At 47.0% G+C, this 14,044-nt stretch overlaps 1 protein-coding gene across 1 annotated transcript in view; it reads right to left on the bottom strand.

Annotated features, from left to right (window-relative positions):
- LOC309808830 (forkhead-associated domain-containing protein 1-like) overlaps positions 1 to 14,044 on the bottom strand; it is a gene marked incomplete at both ends in the record, with an annotated part of 1,104,685 nt that overhangs the window by 647,648 nt on the left and 442,993 nt on the right. The window lies entirely within an intron of this gene.

Below are 14,044 nucleotides of genomic sequence, written 5' to 3' on the forward strand. Positions count from 1 at the left end.
TCCCTGAACCAACTGTATTTTATGATAAACAAATAAACAAATGGTTGATGAAGGATTCTAGCTAATAATTACCAAAGGAATAACAATCAGAAAAAAATCACAACTCTGTGACCCCACAAGAAATACGGATCCAGGGAATGATCCTCAAAGGATGCTAAAACTATTAGGTAAAAAGTTGCTGGATGAGCTCCAGTGCCCATTTACAAATGAATGGATAAAACAAGGTATATACACACAAGGAAATATTATTCAGCCTTAAAAAGGAAGGAAATTCTGACACATGCTACAACGTGGATGAACCTTGAGGATATTATGCTAAGTGAAAGAAGCCAGTCACTAAAAAGACAAATACCGTATGATTCCACTTATATGAGGTCCCTAGCGTAGCCAGATTCATAGAAGTAGAAAAGAGATGGGTGGTTGCCAGGGGCTGGGGTAAGGGGAAAATGGAGAGTAGTTGTTTAAGGGGTACACAGTTTCAGTTTTACATGATGAAAAGTTTTTGGAGGTTGGTTAAGCAACAATGTGAATATCCTTAACGTTAGTGAACTGTATATTTTTAAATGGTTAAGATGGTAAATGTTATGTTATGTATATTTTACCATAATGAAAAATTAAAAATGTTAATTATTGGGGGAAAAAAAGCCGTTGGGGGCTTTGTAATGGATGGCTCAGTCTGTTAGCATTGGGCCTACCATTCAATCTCAATATCGTTAAAAACAGGATGACCAGACATTATGTGCTCACTGTGTGATGCAGGATGGATCACACAGTACCGCCTATGAAGGCTTCTGGACAAGAAAAAGACTTTGATCTCCTTAGTCCTCTAGATCTAACTATTAGTTTACAGGAAACATGGGGAAAAGAGGAACAAGTTAACTGAAACCAAGAGGAAGTGATCAGCCAAATCCAGGATGTGAATATTCTACAGGACACAAGACCCAGTTTCTCCAACAGATCAGTGGCTGGGGGATAAAAAAGGTCAGGGGCGGGGAGTTGCTGTTACAGAATTAAAGACATGTCAGAGACATAACAACCAAGTGTAATGTGTGGACATTGTCTGGATCCTGATTCTAACAAACCAACAGTAAAAAAGATATTTCTGAGAGAATCAAGGAAATGTGAGCATGGACTGAATATTAGATGATATTCAGGAATGATTATAAGTATTTTTAGCTGTGATCATGTCAAGGCGGGGATAATGTAAAGGAAAAAAAGTCCTTTCAGTTAGGATGTCTTTATGGGTGAAATGACACAACTTGCTTTAAATTAACCTAGAAAAAAACTCAGAAAGGAAGAAAAAAGAATGAGAGAACACTGGGAAAATGTTGAAGCTGGATGATGAATACATGGAGTTAATCGCAGGCTTCTCTAGTTTTGTGTGTGTTTCCAAAATCCCATAATAAAAAACAATTTTTATGTAGGCAATCTCAAAGGAACATACAGACACACAACACAAACAGAGTGAGCTACAACCAAAGCATAAGCAAATGAGGAAGCCATTTGCGTTTAATAAGTGCAGGAAATGGGAGATTAAGCCTTGGGCCTTGCAAAGTGAGCTAACCAAGTCTAAGATGCCTGTATTAAGCTGGCACCCTCAAAGATGCTCCACACACTGGCAAGAAGAGGGCTTAAAATTTTTTTTTCTGGTCTTTCAGAAAGCGGAGCCTATGAAAACCTGTAGTTTTCAATGTGGCTCTGGAGGGGAAAACTAATAATGGCCACAATACTGCTGATGATGATGATCACCCTGAAGGTTTATAACCATGTGGGTCTGGGGCTCAAGTTTACACTCCATGTATTCAGTGGGAAAACTCCAAGTTGAGGAAATAAATGTCAGTGTTCAGAGGTTATTAGCATCCCCGGCATCCAGCTGAAACAAACAAAAAAGACTTCCGAGAGCAAAGCAGCCAGGAATCAGACCCCTCAGGATTCCCACAGATTAAGTTCAATCAAGAATGAGATCACAGTCAAATTACTAAACATCCAAGCAATAAGTCAGTATGAGCCAGAGTAAGCAGACACAACAAACAAGATATTGAGACACCCCCCCAGCCACTCCCACCCAAAGACTTCAGATGTTGGAATTATTAGATAACAGATTCTAAAATCACTATGTATTCAATATTTTTTTAAAGAAGGCTTTTAAAATGAGCAAGGAATGAGACTATCAAAATGGCCAGGCATTTGTCCTCAGGAGTTTGTGGGAGCACAGGAGAGCTATTTGACCCCTGTACATTTGCCTCTTCCATTCTGGTGGGAAAAACAGATTTCTTTACAGAATCAAATTATGCTGGCAATAAAAATTCAAGTGCTTCCAGGAGCCAGAGAGGAAATATGAGCACTGCATTGGGCAGGCAGAACATAGGCTGTATCTAAAGAGGGAGCCTCTTCTCAGCCCCAGCAGATTGTTGATCTATATACAAGAAGAGAGTCCAGGTATTGCCAGATATTCCCATTTTCCCAAAAAAAGGCATAAATCCAGATGTCAATGATCTGTACATGTTGGCTACTGTGGTAGACATCTGGTTTTCATCACCTAATAACAATTCACCTCTCTTCTAAAATATTATGGCGTTATGATCCCCCTTTGGGGACAACACCTTTCTCCTAGTCTCAGTCCAGTTTCTCAGAGACGCTGTTGATTCCACCTCTGGCTGCAGGGATGGGCATGTGGGTCAAGCTCAGCCAATCAGAGCAGTCTCCTGGGCCACAATAATTGGCTCAGCAATGGGCTTGTGACCCACCCAGAGAAAATGAAGAGCAGTGAGGCCATTGGGGGAAGCTTAGGAAAAAGACTCCTATCCTTCCCTATGGAATTCAAAGCTGAGAAGATGTAAGGGCTGGAGCTTCGGCCGCCTTTTTGTGACCATTATACAGAGATTCTGTCTAAGGTTGGATCCACATGGTTCAAAGAATCCCTGAGAGCTGGAGAGAGGCCAAGGCCTCATGAAATCATCTGAGCCTGAACCCAGAGGTTCCCTCTAGACTTTTCATTTTTGGTAACCAGTGAATTTGCATTCATGCTGAAGCCAATTTGAATAGGTTTCTCTGTCACTCCACAGAAAGAGGCCTCTCCCTTCAGCAACTAATTAAAAGTCTTTTAGCACGCTGGGAAAGCCAGACAAACATATCTGAGGGCTGACCATGGACCTTCAGTCTGCGGTCTCAGCACCTGACCACCCCTCTCCTTCTGTACTCCTGTCCCTAGCTTCTCTGATGACTCGTCTTCTAGCCTCCATTCCCACTGCTCCTTCCTTGGACCATCCTCTTCTCTCCCTGCTCTGCCTCCAGAAATCCTACTCTTCCTTCAGAACTCAAGTCAAATGGGTCCTTTTTTCTTAGCGCTTTTCCTGAGAACCCCACCCTAAGCCCTACCCGAGGCAGAAGAAGATACCTCTCCCTCCATCCCCAGGCCCCTCTGACAGCCCTGATGAACACTCAGCCCTTCTGCTGAGGATCCTAATTACCCAGCCACGTTCCTGTCTCGCCTGCTTCTTGACCGTGATCCAAATTCAGACGCAGATTGGAAGGGATGATATTTGAGGCTTAAGTTTCAAAAAACAATCAGTTCTTAAGAGAAGTCAGAAAACATGGTGAAAGATGAGGATTTGGGTCAGGGATTCGAAAGAAAAGAACAGTTGTTCCGGGGAAAAGAGAGGGTCTATGTGGAGTGCAGTGAGGAAGGAGGAAACACTGGACATATTTAGACCAAACGAAATGATTCAGAGGAAACCTGAGAAGAAATGTCTAGAGAGGCATGAGGTTGACCTGACTGGAAAGGAATACAAAAAATGTGTGACGGGAATGACCCAAAACAACGACAAAATGCCCAAAATAGGTGCACTGTTCCCGTGAGAAAAGAATGCAGACAGCAGCAAGACGCTGAGCAACCTCCAGAAAACAAGAGAGAAGGTGACAAAGGATGAGATCATCTCAAACCAGATAAACTGGGAGGCTTTCTATGGATTGAAAGTGTTTTTTCAAAAGCTAGGGCTCATGTTGGCTTGCCCCTGATGGAAACTCAGGGCACCGAGGCCTTCTGGAATTTTCTGTTCAACAGACAGACACAGGGAGGGTCCCAGGAGGCCAGGCATTGGCTAGATGTACCAAAAGAACTACCATGGGTCAAAGGACAAAACAAGCAAGGTCTCAGTTTATGAGCCACCCCAGGCAAGCACTGTCTCGCTTTTTACTTCTAAGGACCATGGGACCTTGTCCACAGTTCCCATGCCACCTAACCTGGGACCAAGTCTTTCTTCATGTGATAAAATACCTAAGCCGGACAGTAGCCAATCACAGCGGCCTTTAACCTTTGTTGGGGACATACCTGGTTGAGGTTCTGAGCCCTCTTCCCAGAAAAATGCACACAGCCTCAGACACAACAAAGTTTCCTTCCCGTTTAAGCAGCTTATACCCGCCCTGGGGCCCATCTCTTGAACAATATTTCCTAAACTCATTCACTTAATCAAAAAAACATTTATTGAGTGCCAGCTCCCTGGTACCTGCCAGGTACTGCTGCCAGGTACTGCTCCGGGCACCAAGGGTACAGGGATCCGCGCCTCATGGAGTGGACCTTCCAGTTTGTATCTGAGCCCTCAAATGATCAGAATGTCTGGCGAAGCGGCCCGGGAATTCAGTGATTCTGACATGGGGCCAGAATTAGGACCTGTCGTCCCAAAGAGCCCCAGCTCAAACACCCCTTCTGTAAGGAGAGAGGGGAGGAGTGTATTGAAAGCATGTGCTCTAACTGGGAAGCTCATAGCCTGCTGAGGGAGTGTAGAGGGTACCTGCACTTTGGAAAAATGTTTGGCAGAATCTCGTAAAGCCGGACGTATGTGTGACCCAGAAATTCTACTCCTAGATATATACCCAAGAGATATGTGCACATGTGCAGACCAAAAGGCATACACAACGGCCCCCAATTATCCCTGGTGTTCACACCTCTGTGTCCCCTCCCCTTGCGAGTAGGCCGCACTGTACCTTATTTCTAATCAGTAGATGCTGCAAAGGTGATGGGCATGTCATTTCTGTGATTATGTTACAGAAGATTGTAACTTCCATCTTGCCTGGAGACTCTCTCTATGGACTCTCACTGGCTTTGATGAAGCAAGCCACCTTATGGAGAGGCCCACATGGCAAGAAACAGTGCAGGATCTCTGGCTAACAGCCAGCAAGGCGGTGAGGCCCTCAGACTAACTAACAACCCTCAGGGAACAGTATCCTGCCAACCACCACATGAACTGGAAAGAGGATCCTTCCCCAGCTGAGCCTCAGATGAGACCCCAGCCCTGGCCACCTCCCTCATTGCAGCCTGGGAGAGACCCTGAGCAGAGAACCCAGCTAAACAGTGCCCGGATTCGTGACCCACAGAAACTGTGACATAAGTGTGTGTTTTTTGGATCCGTTAAGTTTGCCATAATTTGTTCTGCAGAAATAGATAACAGAGTGTAATGCAATGCAGCAGTGAGAATGAATGAACCACAGCTACATCAGACAACGTGGTCGAACCTCACATAGTTGAGTGAAAGAAACCAGGCAGCAAATGGAATCTGTAAGATTCCATTTCCATGAAGTTCAAAACCAAGCAGAATTAATCTATGATTGGAAGTCAGACAAGCTGGAGGGGGTAACCAGAATGAGCACAGGGAGTCTTCTCAGAGGGGCGGGGGTGGGTGGTGATGTTCTGCTTCTTGTTCTGGGTTCTGGTTAGGGTGGGTTCATACACTTTGTGATAATTCTTCAAGTGTACACTTATCAGTTGTGCTCTTTTTGAGATGTATATTATGTTTTGAAAACAAAACTTTACAAAAAAGAAAATATGCTGGAGTCCAACAGCTAGGGTTCGAATCTTGGACCTATCACTTACAAGATTTGTAACTGGGCAAATTACTTGACTTTTCTGAGCCCGCTTCTGTGAAATGGGTTGGGCCAAGAATTAAATAAAACAGTGCATGGCATAGCGGCTGGTACCTAACAAGCCTCAATAAATATTAGCTAGTTTGGTTCATTGTTAATCCCAAAAATAAAAAGTAGTGGAGGTTGATTTGCCTGGATGCCTGGAAGTCGAATATATGGAGTTGTCTTGCACATGCCACGCCACAGAGACCAGCTGGATTCTCAGAATCCCTCTAGCAGCGATCAGGGGAGCTCAGCCTGCCTCTGACACCCACACCCAGAAATGTCCCTGGGCAACAAGCAAGATGATATGCGAGTGTTCAGAGGTCAACTTTGCTCTGGGTTGGGACTGAGATGATGCAAATCAAAGTTCTCCCCAGGATGGCCGTGATCGGGTTGAGATGGTGCTGTCCTCCCACATCATCAAGAAAACAACAAAAACAAGCAAAGAGACAGACAGCAACGTGGACATTCACAGAAGGAGTCTGTGGTATCGGGCACAGTTTACTACTTCACACATATTAACCCATTTGGTCTTTCCAGTCAATGCTGTTATTACCTCCATTTTACAGGTGAGAGAAGTGAGGTACAGACAGAATAAAACAAACAAACAAACGAAACCAGGCCGATCAGAGGTGGGATCAGCACCCTTCATCTGCAGCTTCCAAACAGAACATACAGACTGACCTCCCTGGCAAAGCTTTTTTTCTGTTTTTTTGTTTTTTTGTTTTAGAGAGAGTGGTTTTTTGGTTTTGTTTTAATTTTTTAAATTAATTAATTTATTTATTTTTGGCTGTGTTGTGTCTTCGTTTCTGTGCGAGGGCTTTCTCCAGGTGTGGCAAGCGGGGGTCACTCTTCATCACGGTGCACAGGCCTCTCACTATCATGGCCTCTCTTGTTGCAGAGCACAAGCTCCAGACGCGCAGGCTCAGTAGTTGTGGCTCACGGGCCTAGTTGCTCCGCGGCATGTGGGATCCTCCCAGACAAGGGCTCGAACCCACGTCCCCTGAATTGGCAGGCAGATTCTCAACCACTGTGCCACCAGGGAAGCCCCCTGGCAGGTCTCTGATTTGCAAGAGATGAACGTCCCAACCAGCCTTGTCTCTATCTGAGAAAACACCTGGGTGACTTCTCATTTTCTGACAGGGGAAGGGGGTGAGCATGGCCGCAGAAGGCCTCAGTGACCAGCTGTGATTTTGTGGTTTGAATTTATTTTTGTGAACCTGTGTGTGTGTGTGTGTGTATGTGTGTATAAAAACCTGCATTTCCTTAGCCCATAGCGTCAGGTTATGAATGGACTGTGGAGCCTCCAATGGCCCTTTGCTCTCCCATCTGTCACCTACTCAACAACTTAGCTACTTCCTGATCCTTGAGTGCTCTTTCTCTCTTTTACTCTCCCTTTCTCCTTTTCCAGCTCTTTCCCTGGCTCTCTCTTACCCCTTAAAGGCTGGGCAATCTCCCTACCTCTTCCAGGCAGGAGGCCAGCATTCATTTCTTGTTGGAATGCAGGGGACAACAAGCATATCTGGGGAGGGGGCACAGTGGATGGGCTCTCCCAGTCAAGGACAGCCCAGGGAAGGTAACTGTGGCCCAATGAGATTTTATGGGGCAGAGGTCCTGCAGGAAAGAAGCCCAGTGGGTGGCAGGAGAGGTCCCTGGCAAGCCCCAGCTACCCCCTCCTGGCCTCAGCTCCCTCCCTCTCTTGCTGCAGGCACTGCCCAAACTTCAGGACAGCCAGAAGCCCAGATTGTTCAGGGCTGAGGGAAAGCAGGTGGTGAGCATGGGTGTCTCGTGGCTGTGACACCTGTCACCTGTGGTCCCCGGGGAAAATACCTTCCCATCACAGTCATCTAGATTGAAATCCTTTTCTGGCTGTGTCACCTTGGTCACATACCTCCATGTCTCTTGAGCCCTATTTTCCTGTTCAAGTGGGAGTGATGTGATAGAAATAATACCCATCACGACATTTTTGAGCGCTTCTGTGCAGAGCTCCCTGTTCCAGGTGTTTCACACACACCTACTGCCCCAGGTTATGCTGAGGATTAAATGAGATGATCCACAGGAAAGACTGCGACAGTGCCCTGAGGGTGGAAAGCCCAGAGTTAACATTACTCGCTCCAGTATTATGAGGACAGCTGGGAATGACAAAGCTGGGACCTGGACCCAGGCCTTTCAGACACCAGCATCCTGATGTTGATGGAGATACAGTACAGCCTTGGTAGCCACCCAGAGCTGAATAAGATTGATTGATTACAGGCATCACCAAGGAGCCCATATAAACTAGAAATCTCTTTTTTTTTTTGGCCATGCCTTGTGGCTTGCAGGATCTTAATTTCCCCACCAGGGATTGAACCCGGGCCATGGCAGTGAAAGCACCAAGTCCTAACCAGTGGACCGCCAGGGAATTCCCCAGGTGCAGTATTTTGATCACCCCATCATCGCAAAGTACAACTCTCACTCAGCCCAGGACATGCTATGATAAAGCCATGAGTTATTGGGGTATTTTAGTTTCTGTTTTTGAAATTTAAGTGGATGACATGGAACTGGGTTTTAAGACTTTCACACACCCTTTGAGATGACTGTGGCATCCTGTGGGGAGCGGCAGGATCCAATCAAGATTTGGCAATTTCTGCTCCAGTGAGCCTGAATGTCAGCTTTGTTCTCCGTTTAGTATTTCCTCATCGAGAGATGGACTAATGGCAACATATGCTCTCCCAAGCCTATCAGGGGGCCAAGGGCGGCTCCGGCTCCAGGCTGGCCTGGATGGGCTCCGTAGGGTCTGGCTGGCAATGAGCAGGGTTGCGTTCTGTGCTCATGTTGATGACATTGAAGACAAGCATGGAAATGGGGGTGGGGCTGGCGAGGGCCAAGGCTACAGAAGCCTAGGTCCTGGGGTAAGGACAGTTCAGCTCAGCAGCTCAAGAGTAGGAGGCAAGGCTGTGGGCGGGTGGCAAGGGCTGCCCCTGTTCATTCACTCATTCGTTCATTCAGGCACTGTTCTAGGTACTGGTGATACAGCAGTGAACAAAAGAGAAAAAAAAATCCCTGCCCTCATGGAGGTTAAGTTGGGGGGCAGGGGGGAGTTGGGAGTGGGGAGACTGACAACAAATAAGAGAAGGAAACTAAATAAATAGCATGTTAGAGGAGTGGTAAGATGAAGGGAAGAGCAATAGAGTGAGGTGTTTGTTTTGTTATTCATGTTTTTGGGGGGGTGTTTTTTGTTTTGTTTTGTTTTTTTGGGTGGCATCATGGGGCTTGCAGGATCGACCAGGGATCGAACCGGGCAGTGAAAGCACCGAGTCCTAAACACTGGACCGCCAGGGAATTCCAAGACCCTTTTAAATAGGGTGATATTTGAGTAAAAATCTGAAGGAGCTGAAGGAGATCCCTGGGGGAAGTGCCTGGTAGGGAGAAGAAACAGTAACTGCAAAGGCCCTGAGGCAGAAATGTGCCTGGAGAGTTGAGCCTGACCCTCTCTGTTCCTCTGAAGTTACCACTCAGGGCCCCGGCCTCTGTGGTCACTCCTCATACATTCCTAAGGTCTTTCTGGTCGAATGGAACTAACCCAGGCAGAACCTTCCAGGCTGACTGAGGGCCTGGAAGAGATTTCTAGGGACAAGTGCTGGGAGGGCTCTGCGATTCAACTGCAGGGTTGAAAAAGTCCTGAGGTTTTGCCAAGCTTTTAACAAATGCACAAGGAATTTGCAAGAATGCAACAAATTCATTCCTGGACCATGCTCCAGAGCTGCCTAATCAGAATCTCTGAGGTCTGTGCCAGGGAATGTGCATTTCCAAGAGCCTCTAGGCATGTGGGAGCATCTTTACCATATATTCCATCCCATATCGATTTCCATGATTTTTCTCTCTTATATCGTCTTCTAATTGACTAGAGTGGAGTCTGCCATCTTTCATCTTTCTCAGATGAATATTTTGAGTTTGTCTTGGGGCACCTTGTCCGTCATTTCCTGCCAGGGAAATGAGGCATTCTGTAGCTAGTCAGCAGGGCTGTTCTGCTCCCAGACAGAAGGGGCTGATTTGAAAAAGGTGACATGGGGTGAGGGGAGATAGTTGGCATTTGCATGTCTTCTCCACACGCTCCATCCCCCCAGCCCCGTGCCCATGGGGAGTGCAGGGGGGTTTCTTAAGCCTGTTTCTCCATCCTCTAGCGGGCAGGTCGGGGAGGGCTCGCAGCGCTGCAGCGGGCTGTAATTGGCCGGGTGCTCCCAGCGCACCTCCCCCTCATCCTCGGGCGCCGCGCACGCCATGCCCCTCCCCAGCTCGGCCGTCAGAATGGCGTTGCCGTGGCGACGTTTGTAAAAAGGCCGGGCGGGCGCGCAGGCTGCGGGCCTTCGCCCAGAGACTCCGCGGGAGGGCGGCAGAGCGGAGGTCAGGGCTTTCGGCGGAGGACGAGGCGTGGGCTTCTTCCTCTAGCCAGGTGAGAGCGGCGCGCGAGGAGGCGGCGGGCGGAAACCTGGGCCGGAGGAGGCCAGCCCTGCGAGGTCAAGGGCGTTGGGGTAGGCAGGGGACCCGGAGCCAGCCGAGTCTGAACACTCTGATCCAGGCTCGGGTCGCCAGGAGCACCCCAGAAAAGGTGCCCCAACACCAGCCATTCCTTCCTAAGTGCAGCCCCTACCTCGCCCCCCAAGGGAGGCGGCACGGAGCTTTAAGCCTCTCCTGGGCACCAGCTCTTGGATGTCCTGTGGGTATAGCTGGGATTAAGAGAGGAACCCCTGTTTCCCATGATTTATGGACAACACCCACCCAATGGTCAGAGACACACACACACACACACCCGCCCCTTACCTGAACTCCCCTTCTTTAAGGAACTTTGAGGCCACTGTAAACCTCAAAAGAAAGTTTGTTCCTATAGCCCAATTCTGAGCCATCCAAAGTGGTCGGGGGAACACAGATGACTGAAGCCCTTTTGCTCTTTCCTGTGGATGGTGCTCCATGGCACTGAGTAAGAACGAATTCACAGAGCTCCACACATTCAAATTACTTTGACAGTGTTTTCATGCAAGGAAGTGATGCACAGGGCAAAATGAAGGTGGAGAAATATTGTCCAATCCAAAAGCTAAAGAGATAGAATTTAGGTTTTCCAAGGAGTCATCTAAGCTAGATACTGACAGGAAAAATGAAAGGTAGTTACTATCAAAGCTTCCTAGCCAGCTGGCTGTACTGACTTGCTTTGAGGTGTCCTTTGTATTTTCATTCACTCAGCAAGTGTTTCCCAAGCACCTACTATGTGTCAGGTTCTGCCCCCCCGCCGCCCCCTGCCCTGGAGAAGGGGTAATGCACAGAACTGGCAGGAACTGCAAAGGGTCTGACATTTGACCCTGTTTGAAAGATAGTAAGTTAGCCTGCCCAGCTTATAGTTCCTGGCAGAAGACAAGAGACTCCTGGGCCAGAAACAAAGAACTTGATTACTCACAGCACAGCCGACATAACAGGCAGCAGAGCTGCATATGCACATTGGTTCCTGTTGCCCTGAAAATCCCTCGGGCTGGTACAGAGCAGCCAGTGTGGATGCTGTGCGCACAGTGGGTCTGTGTCCCAGGTAAGGAACTCCAAACTCAGGAAACTGCAATCTTTGAAAGGGGCTGCTAGCAAACCTGCCCAACTTTTGCCCCAGAAGGAGCCGTTATCTTTATTAGAAACATTACCTCTATCCTCCCAGGCTGTTTGCCATACAAGCATCCTCGGAAAGTGAGTGCAGGACAAAATCTTTCAATGCCTTTGCTCTGAAGATGGGTACAAACACAACATACCCATGAAGAATCGCTTCTGAACAAAATGAACACAGTTCTGGTTTTCCAGGAACATATATCTTAGTGAAAGAGAAACCAACAGCAAGCATAACTAAAAAAAGGAACAAGAACATGTCAGAGAATGATAAGTACAAGGAAGGAAACACAGCAGTAGAAAACTAGCAGGGGAATAACATGACTGAGGGTGCCTTTAGCCAGAGTGGTCAGTCAGGTGGTTGCCCCAAGGGGGGACGTCTGAGCAGAGAGAAGACCCCAGGCTTGGGGACATCTGGGGTGAGAGCTAAAAAACAAATATGCGCATGATCCAAGTTTAAGTTTTCGATTAGTGGCGTTTCCTGTGGTTTTCCTGCAGAAGAGACATTTCTTGGAAGTTTCCATTTTAGCTTAATTAGACCTGAATGTGTTGCGTGCTAACATGGTCCTCTGCATTTGAAGATTAATAACTGAAGGCAGCAGAGCATGGATTTTTAGGAAGAGGAAATGTCTTTTCCCCTGTATACATGACAGCGAACTTAATAAAACTTATTTCTCATTATATGAAAGCATCAATATTTGTGGGACATCCACAGGCCTCAAAGTTTACAAATATAAACTATCCTGCTTATTTTTATTTCTCTTATCCCCAGGTAGGGTCTCGTCTTCCTTTCAGAGGATAGAATGCTGGTTTCAAGGACTTTCTTTTATTACATGTCCCAAGTGTCAGCAGACATTGCAATTCCCCCACCCCTACTTTGCCCCAGCAGCAGCAATGGAGGTTTGTACACTGGTTACATGCAAAGGCCCAGAGTTGTCACACACTTACTATTGTGTGACCTTAACTTCTCTGAGTCTCAGTTTCCTCATTTGGAAAGCAGGACAATACTGACACCTGCCTCGCAGGGTGGTTCTGAGGATGAAAAGAGGCCATGTGTGTAAAAGGATAGCCCAGTGCCTGGCACTTAGTAGGGATTCAGTGACGGAATGATGATGGAGATGTTGATGGAAAGCAGAGCCAGACCGGAGACCCTCTACGGTCACACCTAGATGATTTTTGTTTTTATCCAGTCTAACAACTTCACACTTCAGTGACCTTTCAGTTGAAAAGAGACTTTGGGGACTTTCCTGGTGGCTCAGCGGTTAAGAATCCACCTGCCAATGCAGGGGGCATGGGTTCGAGCCCTGGTCCAGGAAGATCCCACATGCCTCGGAGCAACTAAGCCAGTGCAGCACAACTGGGCCTGCACTCTAGAGCCCGCGATCCACAACTAGGGCCCGCGTGCCGCAACTACTGAGCCCATGTGCTGCAAGTACTGAAGCCTGCACACCAGGAGCCCATGCTCCACAACAGGAGAAGCCACCGCAATGAGAAGCCTGCGCACTGTGAGGAAGAGTAGCCTCCGCTCGCCGCAACTAGAGAAAGCCCGCATGCAGCAACGAAGACCCCACACAGAGACTTTCTTTGACATGGCACTGAGATGGATCAGAATTCAAATATCATGTGAATTATCATCCACATCTTGGAACCAGCTGAAGTAGTCACTGACGTTTTTATGTTTCCAAAAACATGTATAGGGCTTCCCTGGTGGCGCAGTGGTTGAGAATCTGCCTGCTAATACAGGGGACACAGGTTCGAGCCCTGGTCTGGAAAGATCCCACATGCCGCGGAGCAACTAGGCCTGCGAGCCACAACTACTGAGCCTGCGCATCTGGAGCCTGTGCTCCGCAACAAGAGAGGCCACGATAGTGAGAGGCCCGCGCACCGCGATGAAGAGTGGCCCCTGCTTGCCACACCTAGAGAAAGGCCTCACACAGAAACGAAGACCCAACACAGCCAAAAATAAATAAATAAAATTAAAAAACATGTATAGGATTTACTTTGAAATGCATTAAAATATAAAATGTATAGATGGGTAGATATGTGATAAAGCAAATAGAGCAAAATGTTGATTGTAGAATCTGGGTGGTGGTTCTATAGAAGTTCACCATCCACTTCTTTCAACTTTTCTGTGTGTTTGACATTTTCCTAATAAAATGCCAGGAAAAGATACGTACAGAGTCTTGACCATACAGCCAAGCTATAATCTTGATATTTTGTCTTTGGAAATCATTTTTTTTTCAACCTAAATATATGAAGGAATGCGGTGACTTAAAAAGAAAGTATCTTCTAATTCCCATTTCCTTGATGACTGACTCTTCCACACTTTAATAAGCTCTGTAGAAGTTGGGGTTTCTTGAGTCAAAGTTCAGAAGCCCAAGATTAATAACAGTCACAATCACAGTAGGACAAATGGGTGTTTAGTGTAGCAATCACCATTCTAGATGCTTCACATTTAATCCTCACAAAACTCTTTGGGATACAGAGTATTATTAGCCCCATTTTACATATGAGGAAACAGAAG

This window comes from Mesoplodon mirus (genome assembly GCF_964341445.2).
Source record: "Mesoplodon mirus genome assembly, chromosome: 7".
Classification (NCBI taxonomy): Eukaryota; Metazoa; Chordata; class Mammalia; order Artiodactyla; family Ziphiidae; genus Mesoplodon; species Mesoplodon mirus.